This window comes from Phalacrocorax carbo, chromosome 4 (assembly GCF_963921805.1).
Source record: "Phalacrocorax carbo chromosome 4, bPhaCar2.1, whole genome shotgun sequence".
Classification (NCBI taxonomy): Eukaryota; Metazoa; Chordata; class Aves; order Suliformes; family Phalacrocoracidae; genus Phalacrocorax; species Phalacrocorax carbo.
In genome coordinates, this window is record NC_087516.1 from 76414096 (window position 1) to 76438848 (window position 24753).

Below are 24753 nucleotides of genomic sequence, written 5' to 3' on the forward strand. Positions count from 1 at the left end.
ATTAATAAGCAGCACTCTGGTTCCCAATGAAATTTCACAGCTAGATGTTTCCTTCTGAATAGCTTTGGTAAGTGGAACTAGCATCTCTTAGGATGTACCTTAAAAAAAATAATGCCCAGAGTTCAGACCATAATGAGCCTCTGCCAACACAACAGTGACAATATTAACCACAAGTTTATGGTAAGATGACTTGGAACTAAGTTACATGCAGTTTCAGAGCCTGCACCTGGCCCTGGCGATGCTTGCCATTTTTTTGTGGTTTTGCATTCATATTTTCCTAGGTTTCTTCATGCCTGCTTTCTCACACTCACATGAAAACCCCACACAACCAGGGGGAGCTGGCTGACTAATGGGTGGTATAAAGGAAATGGTGACAGTGAGTAAAGCTCTCTCAGCAGCATAAAGGAAAAAAAAACAAACCCTGGGGTGGGGGAAGAACCATCTGAGTTGTAGTAATCAAAGAAATTACAGTTAATGTCAAGGGGTGGAAATGTTCAGAAAACTATAACTGTTGTAGGACGGTCTTTTACATTCTCGTTTCATCTGCCGGCTATGGCGTGACTCCATGACTTTAAATTAAGCTAGGTGTGCCAGAGGAGCATTGGATTTAATGAGATGGCTGTAGTGCATGGAGTGTCACTAGCTGTTAACGTTTGTGCTCTAATTAACTTGAAATGGTATGAACCAGGAGTATATATAATTGTATCCTTACTAACATGTAAGGTTTGTCAGGAATTACTGGGCTTGCTTAATATTAATGTTCAACAAGTTAATTTGACATAAGTGAATTTATAGCGTTCCCAGTGTAATGGTAAGTTAAACGTATGTGAAATACAGAAATAAGGCTAGGGTTTTTTCTGCTTCTCGAGGCTGATGTGCCTTAGGTTGCTTTGAAAGGAAACAAGAGTCACCAGGAAAGCTTTAGACAGGTTTGCCACAAAAAGATCTATCCTATGCACTGAGCCCTACAGACGGAGTGCATGGAAACCCTCAGTGATGCAGAGTACCACCTGAATATTTACACATCTTCCCTTTCTTTCACCCATTGAGAGAATCCAGCCTTTTGTGGAGGGGAGAATATCACACTGAGGGAAACGGCGCAGGCGAGGAATAGTGCAAGGTTTTTTGGACAGTCCACATTCACTTGGAAGCAGCACATTTTTACTCTTTGGCATTCTTATAGGGGACTTGATGTACTTGTAACCTGAGCTCTGGCAATTGTCAGCGCAAAAAGCAAACAGGGACACGACGTTCTGGTGCGTAATTTTTAAAATATATTCAAAAGGCGAGCGGTACTGCAGGAAGCACGTTTGCCAGGGAAATACAGACCTTTCACTATGGCCATGACTGCCCTACTGTGTACCCTCGTGGTCAGCCTGGGGAAATCTTCTCAGGATGGCTAAAGCCTGTTTTTCCTTTGCAGGTTGAAGGTGCATAGAAAAGCAGTGACCGCCCCAAGCTTGCGTACCTGTAATCACTATACATGAGTAGCAAAAATCTTTGGTTTTCTTGCCATACTGGCAGACCCCTCCCAGGATCTGAGAAGGTAGCACATATTATAATGCTCACATTGACAATAACAAGGATTTTGCATTTGAAAGATATATATTATTGTAGGTGATGCACCTTATGAACAGACTCTTCAGTCACTTTCCCAAAGATACAATGGCTTTAAAATGCCAACAGGAGCAAAAAAGCTAATTAAAGTTGGGGTTTTTTTCTCACAGGGAAAGCAATCATGATTATGACTATTTTTGGAAACAATATTTATAGATTAATATGTGATTTTTTTTTCACAGTAACTTTTCTGGCTATGCTCTGGTCATACGCTGAAGTACTGTGCCTTTGTAATTGCGGGTAGATACATGCCAAGCTTTCCTCGTGGAGCATTAGACACCTTTGCCTAAACTTTCCTGGTTGTGCTGTTTTAGGATACACATGAAAACCATTGGCCATCCTCATAGCCAGGTTAATTTTACTGAGTCTGGCAACCATCCTATATATCCTATATATAGAGGTCTTCCATTTCTGATAGCCTCAGTTGCCTACGGCTGATGGGTTAGAAGGTCATGAAGTACAGTACAGGTGTATCATTGCTAGCAGACTTGAAATGTATTTAGAGGTCTAAGATTTGTGTTTGCATACACAGAGCCCCCAGGACGAGAGGGTTTTGAGTGTGGTGCACCCCAGGACTGAGTGCTTTCTTCCTAGTGATTTTACAAGCAGAAACTCGGAGAGTGGGATGAGGGGCGAACAGGACCATTCCCAGTGCCTGCTGTCCAGGGGGTCCTCGCTTCAGCTGGGGCTTCTAGGCCAGGAGTTACTTCACCTGCCTCTGCCAATTTCCTCTACATGACATTTTAACACCCACCAGGTGTGTGGCCAAAAACCTAAAGCTGAAGACAGAGATGAGATAAATCAAAGCAGTGCCCAGTGTTTTTCCATTCCTGACCCTTCTCCACTCTGTGTGAGCTTTGGAGCAGTCAGGTGATGGAGGAGGATGGTAGGGTCCCTTGCCTTAGCCCTGTGCAACTGGGTCTAGTGTTTTGACCCTCGCTTCAGGAAAGTTTTAACCAAATGAATTCTCACTGGACCTTCCTACCTGTTTTTAAAAGGCAATATACACGTGAAATGAGGTCTGCTAAAGTTAGAATTACACCCAGTAGCTGTATCTGCCATTTGGCTGGAAGGGTCTAGTGAGGCATTATTAAGGCACTAGTAGTGGACTGATGGGGAATATTTATAGCCCGTAGAAAAAAACCTGTATGTTGAAAATCTTGTTCCACCATTCTGGTACACGATGCCTACCACATCACGCATCCCAGAGCATAATACATGCTTCTCTGACAGAGTTTTAGAGGATGCAGCAGAGCCTTGGTGACATAATGAAAGAAATTAAAGGGAAAATTTTTGTTATAATTTCTGTTTAGAAGGATATACACTGAAACTAAGCATTGGGCTGTCCAACATCTAAACATGCCGTGTAAGATGGTGTAATTTTCAGGTTTTTTGCAAACATGACTTATTTTGACATTTGATGGCAAACACTGCTAGAATGCATTATCAGAGGTTATGTTACAGCAAGACTGTTTGGAAACCAGTGCAACGGTGAGCATTTTGGGACAGCATGGACCTATGCTTCCCCAGAGCATCTCTGAAACCACTGCTTCACCTCTTTGATACAAAACTGCAGTCTTTAATGACCTGAGCGTAACAACAATAGCGACGATGATGATAATGATGATTACGACGATGATGATGATAATAATAATAATAAAAATAATATCATCCTTCTTCCAGGGAGCTCTCATAATAATCTTTGTTTGTGTTTCCTTTTGTGTTGCTGGCTGGAGGGGGCTCGCAGCTGGCGGGCCGGGTGAGATGGCAGGGTCCTTCCGGCATGTACCATTATTTCCAGATCAGCAGCTTTCTTTTGACCTGCCCTAAACTCTGGCCCATTCAGAAGAATAATGCCTGCAGGGGAGGTACCTCCAGCATAGCTCTTACTCCCTTTGTGATGGCTTTCCCAGATCTGTTTTTTTGGGTTTTTTTGTTTGTTTGTTTTTGTCTAGAAATTCAGCCAAGAGATTTGTGTGACAGGGTTGATTAAATGCCAGCGGTGCCATACAAGTTTGGGTCCCAAAAAGTCAGGACAGTCTCCAAGTCATCTTCAAGAGATTACTTGATTCCCCAGAGCTAAAAAGACACTAGGGCTCCTAGTTTCTCACAGCACAGGAGTATTTAATAGGGAGGGGACAGTGCTTGTCAACGGAACACTTTTCCACATGGAGGCCCTAAAAGTTAATTACAAAGCACAGATGCTGCTGGTGTCAGGAGGTGCTGCAAAGGCGCTGCCACCATGGGGTGGGCTCCGTGGTGCTACTTGCCACGTGGCTTTGCCACATTTCACTGAACGTAACAAATTAGCTTTTCCTTTCCGAGGTTTAGAGCGATTTTGGAAGTCTCTTTTAAGGCCTTTAGCTGGCTTGTGGGGATGAGTTATTGAAGGCGCTACCTTGTTAACTCCCTCAGGAGGAAGGAGCTGGCCCTATAGAGACACTTGAGGGGGACGAGAGGTCTTCTTTTTGATTTTTCCTTTTTTTTGGATAAACAATTTTGCCCCTAATAGAAATTTGCATTCCAGAGGCAATACTGTGTTTTTTTAAACTTGCCTTCGCTCTCACCGCTGAGTATAACATCAACTGAAAGGCCCACCCAGCAAAATCAAAAAGCACGAGCAAGTCTGTCACGAGCCTTCGTGGGAGCACTGGGGGGGGGCTGTCTCAGACCTCCCTGCTCCTTCCTGAGCCTGGCAATAGCCCTGGTGAGAAGCAGCCTTTGCCGCCCATAGAAGAACCAATCCAGCCAGAAAATCCTGCCTAAAGACCATGGCACCAGGAGGATCTCAGGCTGCCCCTGAGGGAGGCAGATTACCATCACCAGTTAATGTTTTTATGTTTTGTGGACAGTTTTCAGCCATGGTATTTTAATGACAAAACTAAGCCGGTTTTATATACAAAACGTCAAGTCAAACAATTTTTTTTTCCTTTTGCACTGCATTTGTTTCCAAAAATAGGGAAATAAATCTCTAAGCTCCATCCATTAAGGATTTTCTCTGCAGAGAGAAGATCATGTTGCAAACCACCAAAGAAATACAGAGTATTTCAACTGATTATGTTCTGTTCATTGCCATTAAGGCCTCTATGGTTTCCCAGCTGTTGCAGACTAATACTGCTGTAGTATTACAGTTTCACATACATTTCTGAGTTTGCTAGACAGCTTTCAAGCTGATGGCTGTGTAAGAGTCATTCACAAACTCTGCATTCAGACCGTCACTGGCATGGGTCACAAAGGCTGGCCAGGCTGGTGATTTACTGTATCAACACAATGAATAAAGCAGGATGTTTCCCCAACACAAAAAGAACACTTTTTTCCAAGACAGACACATTACCAGATTTCAAACTGAGGTGAAATCATTGCACTTGCTGGATTATCTTGTGAAGAGAATAATCGGAGGGTCCAGAAAACCAGGCTTTATTTTTGACTCTGCTGATGAGTCATTCTGTAACCGGAGGCAAGTTACTTACCACCTCTTTGCCTGCAACTCCCCATATAAACTGAAGCAAAATCAAAGAAAATCAATATCTTTCCCCAACCTTTGCTTTTGCCAAGTGTCTTAAAATATTCAGGTGAAAGGCAGTAGGCAAGTGAAAACTGTCGCACATTGGAAAATATTTCCATTGTTGCTGGTTTACAGCAAGCTGCGAGAGGAAAGCAACAATTTGACACCATCACTTTGAAGAGAGGGAAAGAAGCAATGCTGCTTGAACTAGAAAGGGATTTGTTTTATTTTGTTAATTGCAGTCCTTTTGAAAAATGATACTCAGCCTGCCAGTGAAGTGCTAACTAATGTTAGGATGTGGTACACCATATAATAAAGGCTGCTGTTGAGGAATGTGAATGAAGAAGAAACTGTTTCTGAGGTGTTGATGGGTAAACAAGATTGCTTTAGAGGTGGGCCGCAGGTAAGCTTGACTTTGCATTTTTGAAAGCTGTTGCCTTGCCCTTTGTGTTCATTAGTAGACATTTTCCATGGCGGAAAACTAAGGAAGAGAAAAATCCTTCCCTTTTAGCTACCGCTGATATTCCCATTTTGAGCCTTAGGTTTTTAGAGGCAGCAGTCTCTAGGAGTGGGAAGTGCTAGGAACACTGTCATTAACAAAATCGGTACGTAACAAACTATCAATCACCATTTTAAAACCATAATTAAGAGTCTGTTTCTCAAAATGTAATTTTATCTGACACTGTGCCTGTTTCTCTGATTGTACATGGTAGTGTGTAACTTTGGCCCCATGTTGACAAAACCCTTTACACTCAGTTTAGAATCGTCAGCATTTTGATTTTTTGTCTTTAAGCTCTTCAGTTTTCCTCTCGATCATTTTTGTTGTTCAGATAGAAACATGTTTCATAATACCCTATAGGGAGAAAATCTGGCTTTCTCTCTGCTCCCCAGTTATTTAGGGAAGTTTTCTTGGGCAATCACAGCGGTTTCTGGCTTTACATTTAAGACTTCTCCCATGCAGACATATAGAGGAGCACTTTGCTGCTGTATATTGATAATAGTGTGTGGCACCCCTCCTCCCTTCCCGCCCCCCCCCCCATGATTGTCTTCTGCAGCCATTCCACTGCAGGCAGCAGGAACCCCAGGAAATCACAAAAGCAACAAATTAAACTGGAAATGGTATACACTTGATTATTATAACTACTAAAAGCTTTTCTTTCAGCAGTGGTCCCAAACCCTTTTGGCCTGGGTACATGGAGACCTGTTGTGGCACTTTGCTGGACTGCTCCAGTTGCCCTCGTGCCTCTCTGGGTGGCTTCAGCTGAGCAGAGGAGCCTTCTCCACAACTTCAGGTGCCCACCAACCATTCCAGTACATCTAATCGAATGTAAAAACAAGCTAGTGATGTACTTAAAATAATCATTCTGGCATAATTAGCATCCCATGTTCCCAAATTGTGTCATATTTGATATGACCATTTAAAAAAACCGTATGAAGTATAATCCTCACACGTGGACTGGGAAGGGTGACTCTGAGGCAAACAGAGGTACGAGACTAACTGTGACTTAGTTGCAGATAAGCTCAGCTATATTCTCCTGGGCAGTTCTATGCCTAGTAAGGTTTTTTCTCCATTTTCTTTTGTACCATACAAGAGCACGAACCCCAAGAATGTGTCCTTTAGCCATATTAGAACAGTTTACAAGCAGTCCTAGTATAGGATCAGGCTTTGCATCAGGTGTGTTTTATTCAGATACTGGAAAGAAAAATCCTCCAACAAACTGTGAGGTGGTTGCTACCACAAGCTACATGTGCAGTATGGAGTATTTCGTGAACCCTTCCCAATGCATGAGCCTAGACTCCCCAATCACCCACAAGATATGTTCTCTTCTCCTAAAGGTAGGCAAACATAAGTATAAGCAATGAAGGAGGAATTTCCTCTATGATGGAAAAAAATAGGAAAAAGATATATAGAAATAGCTGGGAGTGCTTACACGCCTTACTCAAAGTCAGAGGAAGGAGATGAGGGTCAAAGGAAGGACACCAAGTCCAACCAAGGGTGTGTGTGGAGACAACATTCAGTTGTCAGCTGGCCAACGTTAGTGTCACCGTGCTATCAGCTGCCCTCCTTCTTTTCATTAATAAGTGTCCCGTGGAGCACAGCTGGATGAGGAACGGTTCAGTACCTCAGGAAACAGCAATGCTCTTGCAGCTGCGGTCGCTGGGAAAAGCACAGCAGCTTCCATGCAGGTGCTTTATGGTCACCAGCTGTTGTGGTGACACCCTGTGTCCCTGTGTGGAACATCTGGCTGGGAATCTGGAGCTGGAGCTCACCAGTCTGACACACTCCGGGGCTTTCTGAATAGGGTCTAGAGTACATGGTGGTCAGTTTTTCCAGCACACTGGGGATGCTTTTCCTGCCAGTGTGATATGCCAGCAGGTGGGGAAAAGGGAGAGGATCAACCAAACCTCTTGTGAGAAGAATATTTCACCTGGAAAATGCAGTTTTGAAAAACTTAATTGTATTGTGACCAAAAGGCTTGCTCTCATGAAACAATGTTATTTCTTCTTTGGAAGTAGGGAAAGGAAGAATATAATTTTGACATATAGAGGTGTTCTGTAGTGAATTGCATCTTCCAAAAGTTTCTTTTTTCCTTTCCAGAAATATTTTTGAGTTCTTGTGCTATTACGTTTTTAACTCCCCGATCTAAAGGGAGAATAATTTTAGATAGAAAAAAATATTAATACCTGATAACAATTTTATTTACGGATTTCTCTATAGCTCTATATAATTTTTCTGTAATGCTGCCGGCTTTAAGTTCCACAGGTTAATAACTGCACCATTTATATGGTGTGCAGATATGCTTTTTGGCAGCCCCAATATTCCAGAGTTGTATTATAGTTCATGTGGAAAAGCAGCACTTTCCCAGATGTGCAATCACAGAATTTTGTGATTTTTGATATTTACCTTGATACGGCCAAAGCAAAATTTTATTGATTGTAAACAACTGTGAAATCATTTGAGCAGAGTACAGAACTACCTTTTTTTTTCAGTCTTCAAAGGATCATTAGCTATTTTAGAAAATGTTGATGTGTGAACCAAAGTCGTAAAAAGAGAATTTGGATAAGAGCTCCTTTTGTTTCCAAAGTCTCTCTCCACCTCCCACACATATTCAGCCCACTTCTGGATATATATTTAAGGCAGCAAGAGCTCCAGGCTGTTTGTACAATGAAACTGGCAGGAGGCAATCTTTCATTCAGTCAAACAATTGTGCCCTTAGAATACAAGCTATGAAAACAACGAATATGATAACTAAATGATTTGAAAAGATACCTAATAAAATAAACAGTTTCACATCATCTCAGCAATAAAAGTAATCATACTTTCAGAAAGTTCCTTTTATCTTGACAGCTTCCAGAGCCCCCACCTCTGCCAGCACTTTGCACATGCCCAACCATACATCAGAGCCTGGTGAGAGGCACTCCTCCCCGCGTGGAGGGCAGCCAGCCTTCGGCATGACGTGCACTGCAACCTGCTGAGGAAGGGGAACCAAGAGCCATTTTTGGCATGGGAAATCACAGAATCACAAAATTATTACGTTTGTAAAAGACCTCTAGGATCAAGTCGAACCGCCAGCACAACGCTACCGTGCATCCTAAACTATGCCCTCCAGTGCCACGTCTACAGGGTTTTTTTTTGAACACCCTTATTTTTCCTTCTTTGAAAACACACTTTCACAACTCGGTTGAAGGAGTGACTGCTCAGTCGCAGTGGTGTAGTCATAAGGTCTTTGGTGAGCTTTAGCTTGGCATAGTTCTAATTTTATTAAGAATTAATGTGAGTGAGTCATAGTGATACTTCAGATTTCCTTTCACTGAGGAGTTTTGTATTCGTAGCCAGGTTACGCTCCTATTGCTACATACAGCTGTCACAAGTGGGATGGAAGGAAAAGGAGAAATAAATTTCAGCGACCCTTACTTTTCCAGCTTAGCCCTTTCCTGTTGCTGCTTCGTTTCATCCCCTGAGCTTCACAACATGGTCACAGGCACTGGTGCAAGGACTTTACAAGCAGTGCCATGAGCTGAGGGCTGGGGCGCCGCACTCGTTCCTAAAAAGGCATGGCCAAAAGTCGATGAGGTTTAATGTGCCTACATCTTACGCATCTGCATCTCCAAGCTTCCCAGAACCAGTTCTGGTAAAAGACACTGCACTATTCCTGCTCCTTCAGGCTAGTGTTTTTTCTGATGCCTCTCACACCAGATGTGCACACAAAGCCACAGTTCCACTGGTGTGGGTTTTTTGTTTGTTTGTTTGTTTCTTTTATTTAAAAAAGTTACTCTTGTGGAGAGCAAATCATTTTCCCGTCGCATCCACAGCACTGCGGGAAAAGATGAGCACAGAAATGTAACTGAGAGTCTACTTATTATCCTGTTGTAACTGTATCTCAGAGGTAGACAATTGCCCTAGGCTTAGATTTTCTAAAAATTTATGTGTATCAAAAGGGATCTTGTACAGGCAAAAAGCAGCAAGTTGATGTTTCCAAGAGCAGCTTGCCATTTTAAGCAGTTGTTGGCTTAATAAGTGAAATAGCTTAGGGCTATATGCATGCCATAATGATTGCATTTTGTAAGAAAAGCCTGTGCCTATGGGTCTCAAAGTTTCAGAGCCAAGACTAGTCATATTTGTGGTCTTTAAGTCGCAACCCCAAGCTATTCTCACCACCGTAGATAAGGGGTAGCTGATCATAGAATAACACTGATTTTAAAATAACTAACCACAGCAAAATTAAAATGACCTAGTCAAGTAATACAAAGAGTATATGATTGACAAGATAGCTGTTCTTTGAAATGTACTGTAGGCAAGTAAAAAGCATCTTTTGCCCATAAGCTATTTTCTATCTTAAAGCCAAGAATAATGATCTGGCATCTGTCCTTCCTGAGTGCGGCTTCAGTTCTGAAAGCTGCAACAGCTCCCTCCCAAATGCCTCTGGAAATGATAGCAGTGCTGTGCTCATGGGTTGTAATTATATCACAGAAGTTCTCTTTTTTTTTTTCCAGAAGTGTTTCTCTCTAATGTAAACAGCTGTGCAGGGTGGAAACGGAAAATTTTGCCTCTTACACTTGTGCTTAGGTGGATTTAACTTGCATTTGCATTTCCTTGGGGTGGGCAGTGAGACAAGGAAATGCAATCTCAGCAGGTCCAATTTCTAATTTATCTTTGTCCCCATCAAAATTCAAGTGGCAACTGAGATTTTGTTGAACTGTAATCTCGATAACTTTACCTAATGCCACAGAGTTCAAACAGCTGCCAAGCTTTTCTGTACAACCCTTTCTGGCAAAGAAATACATTGACTGTGTACAGCTTGTGTGCATAGGGTTGGATTATATGCTGCAAGTTATACATTCTGTGCAATGTGATCTGGGCTGTGGCCTACGTGCGTTGTGGCATAAAATGTTGGGGGTTTGCATCAGGCCTCTGCTCTTCTACGTGAGAGTTTGCTTTTTATTTGGAAGGCATTTTTTTCTGTTATCGTCTTAGTAGGGCCATGGGAGAGCTGCAGAAAATGAAAGCTGGAGTCCATTTCTGTTCCTTATTTCTGCTGAAGCAGTTGCAAGGCACTGTTTATCACTGCCTTACAATCACGCTAATGCTTCCGTTCGGTGCCCTGTTGTGCGGCATTTTGCAACTATAATCCCTTAGGAGTGGGAACTATTCCTGCCCAGGGCACCGGTACCCGGTGGGAAAGAGTGCCTTCCTCCGTGTCCCTGGGGCTGCAGCAGCAGCAAGATCTGCCTGCAGCACTTTGGCAGCCCTTCCCAGCACCTGAACTGCATGACCATTCTCAACTCACAGGAGCAATAGGGATCAAGAAATGCTAAAAAAACCCCACCAGATCTTTGTCGTCCGTCGCCCCCCCCCACCTAGTATATGCTGGAATGCATTCTGATGAACAGAAAGCTCTTGGAACATGTCAGATGGCTTTGTACAGAGCAAAATGCTCCCTCTTTCGGGTCTGGTATGTTTTCTGATGTTGTCGTGGGGTTTTTTGTTGGTTTTGGGTTTTTTTTTTAAAGAAGGAGAATTGTAACTTCCTTTACACCAGTACATTAGCATAATACGTTCCTGCCTTCAGGTACTGTATGTCATTGTTATGAGTACATTCTGACATCTCTCACACTTCCAGTACTCCAAAGTTCCATGACAGAGCTGAATGAAAACTTTTTTTGACTTGGCAGGAGCAGTAAGAACACATAAAACCTGCCAGCTGTCAAGGATGTAAATGGTGATTTTGTTTCACTTTTTTAATGAATTAAAGCAGGATTGAAATCTGTCCAAAGACAGCATGTTTGGCCTTGCAAGGAAAGAAAAAAATGAGAGAGAGGGATTTTTTTTTTTCTCTTTTGGCACTTATGCTCATACAGTGTTTATTCTTGGTAGCACAGTATAGGACAGAGCTACTCTACTGAAAGAGCCTTGGCCATGACCGTCAGACATGAGACACCTTAGCAGGGACCGGTTTCAAGAGAGGAAGCATTCAGGGGATTGGGGAAAAAAAATCTGCCTTATTTCAAGTCAGGCACCTGAGAACCGCAGCATCCACCCACCACTGTTTTGGAGAAGGGTGGCAGCAAATTGCTGGTGGAAGTAATTTTGTGTGTCATTTACACCATAGTCACATTGAAGCCAAACTAAAATCTGATGGCTTGTACCTTTTTCTTACAAATGATGTTTTTGCTGCTATCTATCTTACTGACGCCACTGTTTGGTGTGGGGGCAGGTGTGTCATTTGTAGGGCTGGCATTTGAACCACTGTGTGTCTCTGAGTGAGTGTGGTCGGTCCCTCTCGTTCCTGGTCTTAAAGTCCAAAAGCAATAGGGGCTGGAGCTTCTGGGACATGTGCTGAATGCTCACACTTACCCTGTGTGATCATGGCATCCTTCTCTGTGGAAAAATGATGCAGTTCTGAGCTCGTCTGCACTGCATATCCTTAACCTACACTTCTTGCTATTGAAAAGTTAGCTCCAAAGCTTTGTTGGGAAAAAAATGGCTGGGTTAGATATTGTCTGCAACTCAGTTCCCATTTTCTTTCTTAGCTTCTTAAATTTTGCACTTGAGATATCTTTGACCATTATCCGTAATTTAGTCTGGTTGTTTTACTTGTGATTGGAACATTTCATGCTTATATACTTATTTATTTAGCTACTTAAATTGCACGTGTAGCTGCACATCTACTCCTCTGGTGGAGCCTTACTCTGTATCGCAGGTACCCAAGCACATTGTGCCTACCTCTCTATACACATGTGCATTCCTCTTCAGAGATGCAAGCATGGCAAAGGATTTGCCAGGTGCTTTGCCTTTCATACCATAATTTCTGCTTAAGATTTTCAGGTGACTTCCTGTTCAAGAGCTAGCCAATTTCAGATCATAGTTTCCAAGCTGTTAAGTAGTTATCAGTTATAAATGCTATCTCAGCACCTTAAAAACAGACCTGCAGTTTCTTAAATACAACAAGCAGGGAGAAATGAAGTCTGTTCTTTTGGAAAATATAATGCCTGACATCAAAATAACTTCATAGTGACTGATGTTCCTGGACCAAAGATCCTCCTGGAAGTACAGCTCAGCTTCAGACTTGGGTTAAGCCCAGCGCAAGCACCTCTCAAATAACATGGGCTGAACTGGTCTTTCGTGCAGTGCAGGAGAGGTCCCCGTGTGCCTGGCAAGAGGTGCACGGAGCAGATTAACTCTAGCGGAGATTTACAAACAGGCTTGAACAACTGCTTTGTGAATAGACCTATTAATTCAGTGTGACTTCTCAGGCAAGCCAAGCCAATGCTGTATTTCAGCCAGATGGTTTAGACAAAATAAAAGTGAAGAAATACGTTCAGACAAAACAAAAGTGAATCCTAACTTCTTCTGAAAACTCAAGATGAACCTGAATTTCAGAAGATACTTTTCCTCGCCTCTCCCTCAGCCTCCTAAAACCCTGGCACCTACCCACTTTAGCTGGAACAGAAAAACTCTTCTCGGATTTCCAGCCTGTCTTCAAGTAGGAAGTATAGAAAATCTTGCAGGAAAGCCTTTTCTTATGAGGTTTCCAGGCAGATTTTCTGAATAAAGAGAGTCTTACACATTTCAGTTAGTTACTAAGTCTTCTGAGAAGCTTCCATCCCCAGCTTTAATATAACTCTTGAGACACAACATGTAATTGCGGGATGAAAGGCTGCTAAACCCTACAGCCACTTCAGTAAACTTTGTAGGATTGTAGGTGATCAGAACTATATCGAAAGTCAGAACCCACCTCTCCTTTGTTTGAAGAGAATCTTCATTTATAGCAGCATGCCAGTTAACTTCAGCAATTACATGAAAGAGCAGAGAGGGGTAACCCTGCACAATGAAATGGAGCAGCTCAGCAAATAAACCTAAGTAAGTCAACATTTTCCTCACTTTGAGGCAGTTGATCTGTAAAGGTGCAGAGCACATTCACCCGCCTCTGGATCCTGCTCTCACTTAGCATCTTTTACCTCTGTCGCCAGAGAGGGAGAACCTATGCATAGAAATGAATCCACTACCTCTTCCTTGATGAAAATACGGGAGATGAAAGGCAAAGAATCCCTGCTGCCTTTCCAGCTAAAGTTTTTCTCCCACTTTTTTGGGTCTGGGGGAGCTTCCCCCATACTGCAGCACTTCCCTGAGCAGGGCTGGGGCACATCTACTTCCACCGGTGCTCCCAAGCCCCATGCTAAGGGAGTTACACACCTGCCGCCACCAAATGAAGCTGTGGGTCCACACATATACACCCATTCATAAAGGGATGAGACAAAGGTAGGCACTTAAATCCTGCTTTGGGAAGGAACAGGGAAAGAAGGGAATGGCTGACCAGGAAGAAAAACCAGCTGGTGCCTCCTGGTATCACCAGCACCAACGCCCCCAGAGCTGAGGCCACCCCCACACTCCTGCCCCTCAACTGCAGCACATTTTATGCCACCAACACACAACCCTGAGGTAAAGGTTGTGCAGGGAAAAAAGACAATGGTGATTATTTACTCACCTGCTGAAGTGGTAATTTGTGCTATACTATGAAAGTTTTAGGTTTCCCGATGTATGGAAGGCAAAAAGCCCCCAAATTAGGACGCTTGGATTGTCACTGTCAATGGAGACAAGGTGCATGGTGTTTAGCCTCGCTTTCTTTTGTGGGGCCATGGCACTTAACCATGCTTAATCCTTTTTAATGAACACTTTGCTGATGCAAATCAGCCTACAGATCTCTATGTAAAGAAAAATACTGAAAAATCTATTGGGAGACTGTGACTCTGTAAGGTAGACTGGGCTAAAATAAAGAGTGCCACATAAAGGTGAGTGAAAAATAACTGCAAGTTTAAAATATGCTTCTGGTAAGCTCAGGAAGATGTTTCAGAGAAGAATGTTGTCTGAACTGGTGAATTTTTCATTTCATAGTTACAAAAAGAAAAATAATTCAATGCTACTCTTTTCTCCAATAATAGTTCAAAACAGAGAAGTACTAGCACTGTTTTCAAACAGAGCTTTGCTGTACTTTAAGCTTACTTTCTTTCTAAAGACAGGAAAGAACACCAAGTTACACTGACTGTTCTGCCAGTTGGAAAACATTTAGAAAGTGTGAGAATGTGGAAGGCAAAAAGAAATAATATCACATCCTTAAGCTTTGTCACTGTTTTTCAGCTGGAAAAATATTGGAAAGCTGAAAGATGTTTCTTTTTTCATACATTCTTATTTTTTAGAATGGTTTCATAGGAAAACCATCGTCTCCTAGGAAAGATATTCAAGCAAGAAAATCAGAGTTTTCAAGCACTCTTTTGTCACATGAGCCAGTATCATTTCTACTCACTCAACTGATAAGAAAGGCATTTATCAGGCTGGGTATTTACACCTAAAGATAATCCGTTAATAGAAAGACAGTGGCCAGGTAGGACCTTCTGAGCATAATAATTTTCCGTTTTTGCTCTTAGTGAATTTTTAAAGTGTGTTTTAAATACGCACTTGCATACAGACATGAGACAGCCATTTCTTTCTGAGGACCCTGCTCGCTCACACAACAGCAATATTTCAAACATTTTTCAAGAGCAGGATAATGAGGAGCACATACAACAAAAGCAAATTTACAACTCAAATAATTATTCACTGACTTTTCTAACTCAATTTGCCATCTCTAATAATTCTTATTTTACTGGTTTTTAATACTTTCAAAAGTTTGTTGGATGGCTTAATCAATCAAAAGTCTCACATTGCCTAAAAATTTGACTTCCTTAAACTGGTGACCTTCCCCCCTATCATCCAGCTTTGCTTAATGACCCTTCCCACTCTCACTGGCAATTATCCTAAGCCAATAGTATTTGGAGTAGTCCAGACAGCTGAGTGACTCAAATGCATTTTGCATATCCTTTTGCTCAAGCCACTGTTGGCAGATTATTGCACAAGGTGCCGTGCTTTCCCCTTACTCTACCAGAGGCTATTGCTTAAAAGATCCCGTTCCTGGAAAAACAATCATAGGTCAAAACTGAGCGAGTGATGGAAAGGCCCATTTTAGTCACGTATTTTTGGCATGGAACCACGGAGAGTGCATAATCTGTATAAATGTTAGCTTTCTAAATAAACTTAACCTCTGATTGCATGAAAGCAGGGAATAAAGTTGAAACTTGTTCCTTTCATTAAGCAGCCTTTCAAAACCAGCGCTTGTTTTGTTCTAAACAGTCATAAATCTTGACAAGTGCTAATAAACAAACAGCAACAATAGCAATGAAGCCAACAGAGCTACCACAGACACGTCACTTTGTTCCTTTCCTAAAGCATGGAAGTATTTTTGCCTGCTATACAACCTTGCCTTCACCTTGCAGAGAGGGGATGGGAACGTCTTCGGGGCATGTATCTGTGTTGCTATTTTTGTGTTGATACGGTGTGGCAGGTGTCAGCAGCGCTGTGCCACCAAGCAGTCTGGTGGGCAGTGCTTGAACTTCATCCGTCGATGCTTGTGGGATGATTCTGATGATGTAAACGTCCCACTCAGGCTCTGGGAAGGGTATATGCTTTTGGCAAAAGTCAGCTGGTGACAGTAGTCACGGTCCAATACTTTGTCCAGTTTTGACTCCTCTCCAAACTGCAGTAGCCTAACCAGGAATTCTTTTGCTTTCTTGTTGCTAGTGCAATTCATCATGATGACACTGATATATGGAAGGGTTTGGGGTTGGGTTTTTTTTAGGATAAAAAGGCCAGCAGGAACATTCTATTTATGTACTTAAAATCACCTGGAAAGCAAAGAGGGAAAAAAAAAAATTGATCCACCTAAAGCAATTATATAAAAAAGAGTCTTCAAATTTTTAGTGCACTCTAGTATTCTTAAACGAGATGAAAAAGTGGAGTGTTTTTCTGTATACCATGCTACAAACGCCTTAAAAATCCGTCTTTCCCTAGCCATATGTTAAGGAAGGCAAAGCAATGCAGATGAGAAGACACAAAGGTAGACAAGAGTTTTTAATGTTAAACTGTGGCTTACCTGCAGGTTCTGTTCCATTTCTTCCCTCGCTTTCTTAATGCACATAGGTGACCTTGCACAACACAGGCCAACATCTCAAGGACAAAGTTTCCCATTTTTACTAGCTTTCTAAAATTAAATAAATCAGAATTAAATACTTTCATCTGGAACTAGCAGATAGAGTATACCTTACATGAAGAATAGTGCATCGATACTAGCTACGCAGAGTACATGATTTCTACTTGTTTTCCTGCACCTAAAGCAATATTTACCCCACATTTCTCCCTAGGATGATTTCTGGTCACTCCCATGCTGCCTTCCTGAGAAAACCAGCACATAGGAAACTCTGTGTCAGTTGCCCACATCAACCATACCTCCCCATTTCATGTTCCACCCTGCTGGAAATAAAAATCTACTGTGTCCTTCAGTAGTCTGCCCTTTGGAGAACATGGACAATACGCACATATTATAGCTGATAAAGTACGCCTCACATCAAGAATAATGTAGGGATCGCAGAAGATGTGATTTCTGTGCACCCGACAATAGAGACATGCTGCTTCTAGAGAAGGAGGAATTTTGTTTTCAATGTAGGTGGGGTTTAAGTCACTCAGCAATTTGTCTGAGGCAAAGATACAGTATATGGCTGGTTTCATTTTTAAAAAAAGCACTAAGATGATTTAGTGCTTGTCACATAACACTAAAACAATGCACAGTTACACTGGCCATTTTAAAATTACTTTTGGGGGTGTTGTTTTTTTTTACTGGTTGCAGGACCATGAACATTATATCATGAGTGTATATTAATTTTCTTCCTGGTGTGTAAAGGCATCGGCCTCAAACTAGGGACCCTAAGTTTAAGAATGCCAGTGTTCAGTCAGCAACGTTCACAAACGCCCTATCAGAGAGAAGCACTGTACTCCAAAAAAACCCAAAACCAATAACATGAAAAACACACACAAAAAAAAGCCCCACCTTGTTCATTCAAAACCCCTTGCAAAAGATTACAGTAAAGTTTCCGGCACTTCGGCATGATTGACATGCAAGAGTCTGTTCATGTTCTGGCACAAGTATCTCCTGATGAAGTTATCCCTTTAGTGGTCATAGAAGGTCATCTTTTATGTCTTTACTCCTTTGTAAATAAGGTCTTAGGTAGTTCTCCTCCCAGTTTCATGCCTACACATGATTTCATAGTTTATTAACTATTTGGTGGCTTTCATTGTGTTGTGGCTTTTTTTTTCTGTTGACTGCCACCCCGGCTTTGCCAAAGCGAGTCTTCATTCGCAGCTGTGAAAGAAGGGATGGGGCTGGGGCAGGACGTGACCCGTGATCTCTCCTTGTCACACAGAAGATGTGCAGAAAGAAAGGGATAAGGATTAGCAGATACAGCCTGTTGCTCTGCTCCCATTCAGCGCTCCGAGCCAGCGAATCTGTGGCGTGTACCGATCACCGATTTTAGCCCTGCCAAGCCCCTAATCCCCTCTTAATACTTCCCAGCAGAAGCAATGCTCAAAGAGCTCGTCCCTGTCTCACCCAGCAGACAGAGAGGCCCTTTGGACAGGAGAGCTGCACACTCTTCCGCATGAAACAGAAGTTCTGCTTACTTCCAGAAACAGAGAAACAGGACACAAGGTTCCCACAGAGTACCCTAGGGCTGTTAATAAAAGTAAAATAAATCAGAGTGAAATATACCGTTGTGGAACAGCTAAAATGGTGTAGTTAAGCATTTTACAGCTAAAGTCAGTGGAGAGCAATACAATGACATTCTTGTGGTAAACAAAGCCTTTATATATTCTTTAAATTCCCAGAGAACTGTAACGTATGCAAGATCTCATTATGAGAGTGTTTTTCCAGTGGCCACCTGACCTTCTTATAAATTAGACCACTGAATAGCCAATGACCACTAATGTTTCTTGACTCTTCCTCATTTTGAAAAATCACCCAAGTTTTGTGAAATGCCAAAAATCTCTAAAGGCATTTCTAACATTTCAGAAAATATTCTGAGGCGCTTGTCACTATGGAAAACTACTTGAAGATCATAATAAACCATGATTAAACATAATTTTTCTCTGCATTATGTCATATTTTTAATTTTTTGAAGTAAAAAAGATATGTAGATGAAAACACTCAATTCTAGAGATGACTTGAAAGTTCAGACTTGCCCTGGAGACCTTGGTTTCAGCCAAAGCAGATGCTGTAATAAAATTGCACATACATACAAATACTTTAACAGGTTGTTCCTAAAACGAGAAGCCTATCTATTGGAAACTCCCTACCTTTGGCAATTCTCATCAGTTGCTATAATAAATACTCCGTTTTCTGCAGGCACAGTGTTCATTTAACAGAAGCTCTGAAAGCATGTGTGAATTTTTGACATTGTCTTCCAACAGCCCCCCAAACTAAACAGCAGCCATAAATCCATCCTTTATCCTTGTTTAGTCATTAAATGTTTCTGTTGGATCTGTTTCCGAGACATTTGAACTTTTCAGCTGGTGCTTTAGTAATTTGTAACAAGTCCTGCGTTAACTACATGCACTTTTGTTAAGGGGGTTTCAATAAACCCCAAGCTACAATGACATGACGGCATTGCAAGGCTCTCAAAACCCCAACAATCTTTTACTTAAAACGACTAAACTTTTCTTATGCAACACATAAACACTTCCTGGCATTTCTGGGTGCTTTGACTGTGTCTTGATCTCGTTCAGAAACTGAAGAAGTAACTATAAAGCATATGTATTATACATTATATCTATAGATAGTACAGACAAAAATATATAGCATATAGAATATACTCTCATATACAATATAATATAAAAAACTATATAGAAAGAATGAATGAGCTGGAAGAGCTTGGCCAGTACAAAGGTAGGCACCCTGGAGACCTGAAGCTGAAGAAATCATATGGTGCTTCACTGATGTTGCAGAGTACGGACACTGAGGGGGAACAATTGTGGAACAAAAATTGCCAGGCACGTGGCCAAGCATATTTGGGCAGGAATGGGGAATTTTGGCAGAGCTCGTGAAGCCCAACTCATGCTGGCAGAGAGGGGCAAAAGGCCTGTGGGCCCCTGCAGGTGCTGCTCCGGGACGGTTTTTTCCCCTCTCCCATCTACAGCCTTGCCAGCCCCAGAGTGGCCGTACCGGTGCTGGAAAGGTGCTGCTTATGCAGGGGAACTCCTCCAGCAGGCTGCAGCTGGAAGGGCTTTGTCTGAGGTCGAGCCTCTTTTATGCCACCCATGCCCCCTTCTTTTTTTCCCCCTTCCTCTCCCCAGGTAGTAAAACATGATGCGTTTTAGTTCTTAAAAATTAAAATGATAATACAATCCAGGAACACAATGAATTAATTTTTTTACCAATGAAGGTGCAGGTCTAGTGCTACAGAGAGAACTTTCTCCTGGCGTTTATTTTATTTAATCAAGCTGGCAGTGGCAGAAGACTGGGTAGTGTAAACCAGGTTAGCTGATGCTGTGCTAGAGGGTTTGCCCATCCCACTCCCACGAACAGGGAGCAGACATGCACTTGGATCCTTAGGGTCCTGAGGCTTTCTCTGATAAAACCAGGTTCTAGTGCTGTCTGGGATAACCAGTGGACCTGTAGGCAGATCCTAGTCAAATTTTGCCTTATATTATCAGCAATAAGAGTCTCCAGAAAAGTACTGTTTGTCAAATATATCAAGTTATATGGGAAAACCCTGAGTTTCCAAGATCTCAAACCAAAAGTCTAGTGGCATCTTTTGTGAAAGACCCACTTGCAGGCAGGTCGAGGCTAAAAGCCATTAACAAGAGAGGAAGTAAGCCTGGTGGCTTAGCTTTTGTGTTCATTTTTTAATTCGGTGAAACTATAATGTAAAATACATTCTTTCACTTTACTGGACTTTAGTAGGTCATCTAGATATTTAGACCAATTTGAAAATGTTAGTAGTTGTGTGGCGTTTTAATGCTAAAATCTCAGTATGTCTACAATGTTTTCCTTCGTGCCATTATTTCTCACTGACAGGTAAGGGGAGGTTTTGACACTGTTAATATAACATAGGGTGTTAATCTTATAATCGCCCTGTCAGCACTTTGTGTCAGGGTGTTAATGACCACCTTTCAGCCACTCAGAGTTGCCTGCCAATAAAAATAGTACCGGCACCTATCCAACCAGCAGCTAGGCAGCCACTTTGCTTTTTCCCCAAAGAATAAATAGAAAATTTCACTAGCCATGTGGCTGTAAAGACGCTCCTCTCTCCTTACTCATTTCCTTTTCCTTCCTTGCACCCGCTGGCAGAAAAACCAGCTTTGATGCTGAGCCTTTTTAATGTATTTTGCATGCTTTATTTTAAAATGTACAAATTATTTCTCAAGTTTTAAATAAACATAACACCTTGGACAGGATAAAAGCAGAATTTTTAACAGCAAGGAGCAAAATTTTTTTGCCACAGCTCTTTGCAGTATAAATATAACCCAAAGACAAATGCCTTATTTCTGTAATTTCTCAACGGTTGAGATGAGTCCATATTTTTCTCTCTGCACAGGAGAGGGGCTTTTCCATCTTCCTGGCAGGAGCTACACAATTCCAGATGACTTACTTTATACGACTAGAGGAATTTTATTACACAAATAACAAAGGGAGACAAAGAGAGGAAGAGGGAGAGCACCACTCTCCCTCACTCAAAATAATAAACAAAGAATAATAAACATTCCCGCAGTAGTCCGTAGGGATTCCAGATGCTGTTCCATCCTCCGTAAGGCCTGCCTTTACTTCAGACTTCTTCCTAGCCCACGTTAGACCTCTCTGAAAAAATCTCACTCTCAGATCTGGTGAAACCCCGGACCACTCAGAGCTTTTGCTCCAGCAAGGCTGTGAGTAATTGCCATAATATGTGCTTACTTGTGCTCTGAAAGACTGTTCAGTCACAGGCAAAATCCACACAAAAAGAATTGGTCTGAGATATTACGGTTCATGTCGGGGTGGATTTCTGTTGCATTTCTCTCAGCTGAGCTCCTTCGAAGCGCCCGTTGCCTTAAAGCTGTGGTCCTTGTGGCCTGGTGTAGCTTGATGATGAATTTCCTCCCCATCCCACTTACCACATATCTTCTACCACTGGTATTTAGGGTCTTAATCACAAATTCTCCCCGAGTTTTATGTAAATACAACTGCAGGTTAACTTTCAATAAGGTGCGGGGAGGCCGATCAGCAAATCAAAGCAATCTCGGTGCTGTGATGAAATCCCATATTGCAGCCAGTCTGCTGCTCTTACTATCCTGTTGGGTATGTTTTTTTACTTAAATTCTTACAGGTTTCTTTTAATCAAGTGACGTGGCTGATTGGCCAGGGATAGTTCCAGCATCATGTGCTATCCATCTGGATTTTATATGCATTGCATTTTCCCAACTGAAAAGAAACAGACGTACTACCCAACTAATTAGAACTCAGTCCCAAAAAAGTAACATTTTGTTCCTAGAGAAAAATTTGTTTCTCATGTGGGATTTTAATGCAGACCAAAAAAAGTAGCAAAGCATAAACAATCACCAGTTTCCATGTCATACAAAGCCAAAGATGCAGTCAAAATCATTTCCGTATTAAAACAAACAGAATTTACTTAGCCTTTGCTTGCTATATTTTATAGTAAGCATGAATGCTGGAATTCCTATTATCTTGGATGCACAAAGACATTAATTATATCAATAGATAAAGAATTTAATTTTTTCCACGGTTGTTACAAAATATGTGATGTGCTTTGCAACAGCGAAATCAATGTGAAAGCTCAGACACTCAAAACAGCTCAAGATATGCTTTGTCTTGCTGTGATCAGGCATTAATATAGAGAATACCTATATTTTTTGCAAAGAAGATAACAGAATTAGATTCTGAATGTAAGGGGGTATAAGACGATCACATCACTGACTTCAAGAAAAACACTATCAGTCAAGCAGCCTCCACTGAGATTATCACCCGGTGCAAGCCACAATGGCCACTGGAGGGTGGACTGCCAGACCATCTAAATAAACTATCACGTCTCAGTCCTGCAAAATTATTCACTGCTGATATTCTAACTATCAGGGTGATTGCAGTTAAATCAAAGGGAAGGTTTAACTGGCGCTTTTATGTGTATCATATACTTCAGAATACATGCACTACCACAGGTATATAAAATGTATTTAAAAGTGTTAAGGCACCGGAGGTCTATCACTACTTAAACTGAATTACTAGTTTATCCCACACTCTGTTTCCCTTCTTATTTTACCTCTTTCCAGGGACTCATAAAAATACCTGTACTTGGCAGGAGGGAGGAACTTCACCATCTGCAACAAGAACATCGGGTCAGCTGTTTGGATGGTGAACATAGATTCAAATCTGCACATATGCATATATGTATATGCATGAAATGATGTGTAAAGAAGCGGGGGGAGAGAGAAAGGCCAGCCCTTCCACCTGCAAATCCCAGAGCACTGTAAACTGGTCACTTTACCCAGCTCTGCCTGCCAGGCGCTTTTTCACATCCCAGTCATTAGCTGTGCAGGGATTTCAGAGCTTCACGTGTTGGTAAGGCTGAGCAGGTCACTATAGTTCAAAACAAAGAGGTCCAAGACTCCTATCCAAACAGCTGTGGTTCATATTTGAATTTTAGCCTTGTGGACTGTAAAAACCTCAGAGCCCGTGTTCCCCAAGGAAGTCTTGCATAAGCTTTGCTCTCAATTAGTGGAGCATAGAGAAAGTAAAAGGTCCAGACTTCAGCTGACCTTGGAACACTGAGAGTAACTGGTCAAGCCTCTCTTAGATATGTGTGTATATTTAACTCTTGTTAACAGTAATGGGATTGACATGTGCTTATTGAGGGTCAGCTATAACCCCAAAGTAAGCAAATTATGAGAAGCCAAAAACAATCAAACTTTGTTACATTTTAGAATTTTGCCAGAACAATAGTTATTCCAGAATTATTTTATAGGTTAGGCAAATCTGTCCATCTGCAGTGGGACGTCATCTTCCCAATAGATCTTAGTTATTTACCAGCTTTTCAGTGGTTTAGTTTTGATAAGTGAAGCAAGTCTCCAAGAACTCTTGTGCAAAAAGGAAGCAGCTGCTTGCAGGGATGAGACATTATGGTTAAGGAAACCTCCTGGGAACATTATGACAGGCACTGTGCTTACAAACTGCAGAGATGTGAGAAGGAGGGAATGCTGTTTAATTTTGTGATCTCTTCTGCCTGGTGGGAAAGTGGTTTTGGAAGAGTGGGAAATTCATATGAACTCGATTTGGTATTTCTGAGGACAGAAGTTCTTTACTGACAGCCTGGCTGCTGTTAACATAAACGTGCCCCTTTGCACTTCATTGCTGGCATACAGAGAATACTTCTAGGGAAGAGGCAAGTTCACCCTTCTTGTCTTTAAACCTTTGATTGCCCCTGAACCTTCAGCCAGCAGTTATTTTGGAGATCTTTTTTTTTTTAAGATATTGACATTTTGTCAGTAAAATTCAGACTGAGGACACTAAAGCGATTTTCACAAACTACTACTGGATATAGCCATCAGCTGGTCATAGCTTTCAGTTGCCACCAGCCTGCCTTTGACCAAACTGGCTAAACGAAGGGCTGAACTCGTCAACATTAGCCATGGGATTCGGCCACAAGATGAATTAAGAGAAGATTAATAGAGAGTGCACAGTCAATTCCTTCATGAAGCTACAAAAACTGTAGCCAGACCTTCAGCAGCCCATCAATAATATTTTGAGCCATCCAGTCTCCTCTCTGTCATCTCCCAAAGAGATTGTCAACATCAGTGTAAGAAACACAGGATTAAGAGTGGAATTTGTGCACTTGACTGAATTAGTGCTATGAGACCTGTGGGCTACAGGAGACTATTTCATGCAGGACTTTGCAGAATGGCTGGGGAGTAAGAAAGATGTCTTCTGTTTCTTTGACAGAAGGGCTCTTGTAAAGAGGAAGATGCTCAAGCCAATACAGTAATATAAACCAAAAAGAAAACTGGCTGTTTCTTTGAGACTGTGTGGCTGGTCACATACTTCTGAAATCATATGAAAGCTGCCTCATTTACATATGAACTTAATGCAAAAAAAAAAAAAGACCACCATAAAACAGGAAAAAGAACAGCTGTGAGACCTCAGGAATCAAGAAAGCCAGTCAAGTGCCTGCTCCATTGGTGCAGCAGAGGATACGAGCATGTTCAACAGGCATGTATGGTATCTCTG

The 24753-nt window shown here is 41.8% G+C and overlaps 1 long non-coding RNA gene across 1 annotated transcript in view; it reads right to left on the reverse strand.

Moving 5' to 3' along the window:
• Nucleotides 1-20641: 20641 nt before the first annotated feature.
• Nucleotides 20642-24753, reverse strand: part of LOC135313178 (uncharacterized) — a 158759-nt gene continuing 154647 nt past the window's right edge. The window contains exon 13 of the long non-coding RNA XR_010372804.1: nt 20642-22850. This is a non-coding gene — a long non-coding RNA (uncharacterized LOC135313178). The remainder of the gene's footprint in view (nt 22851-24753) is intronic.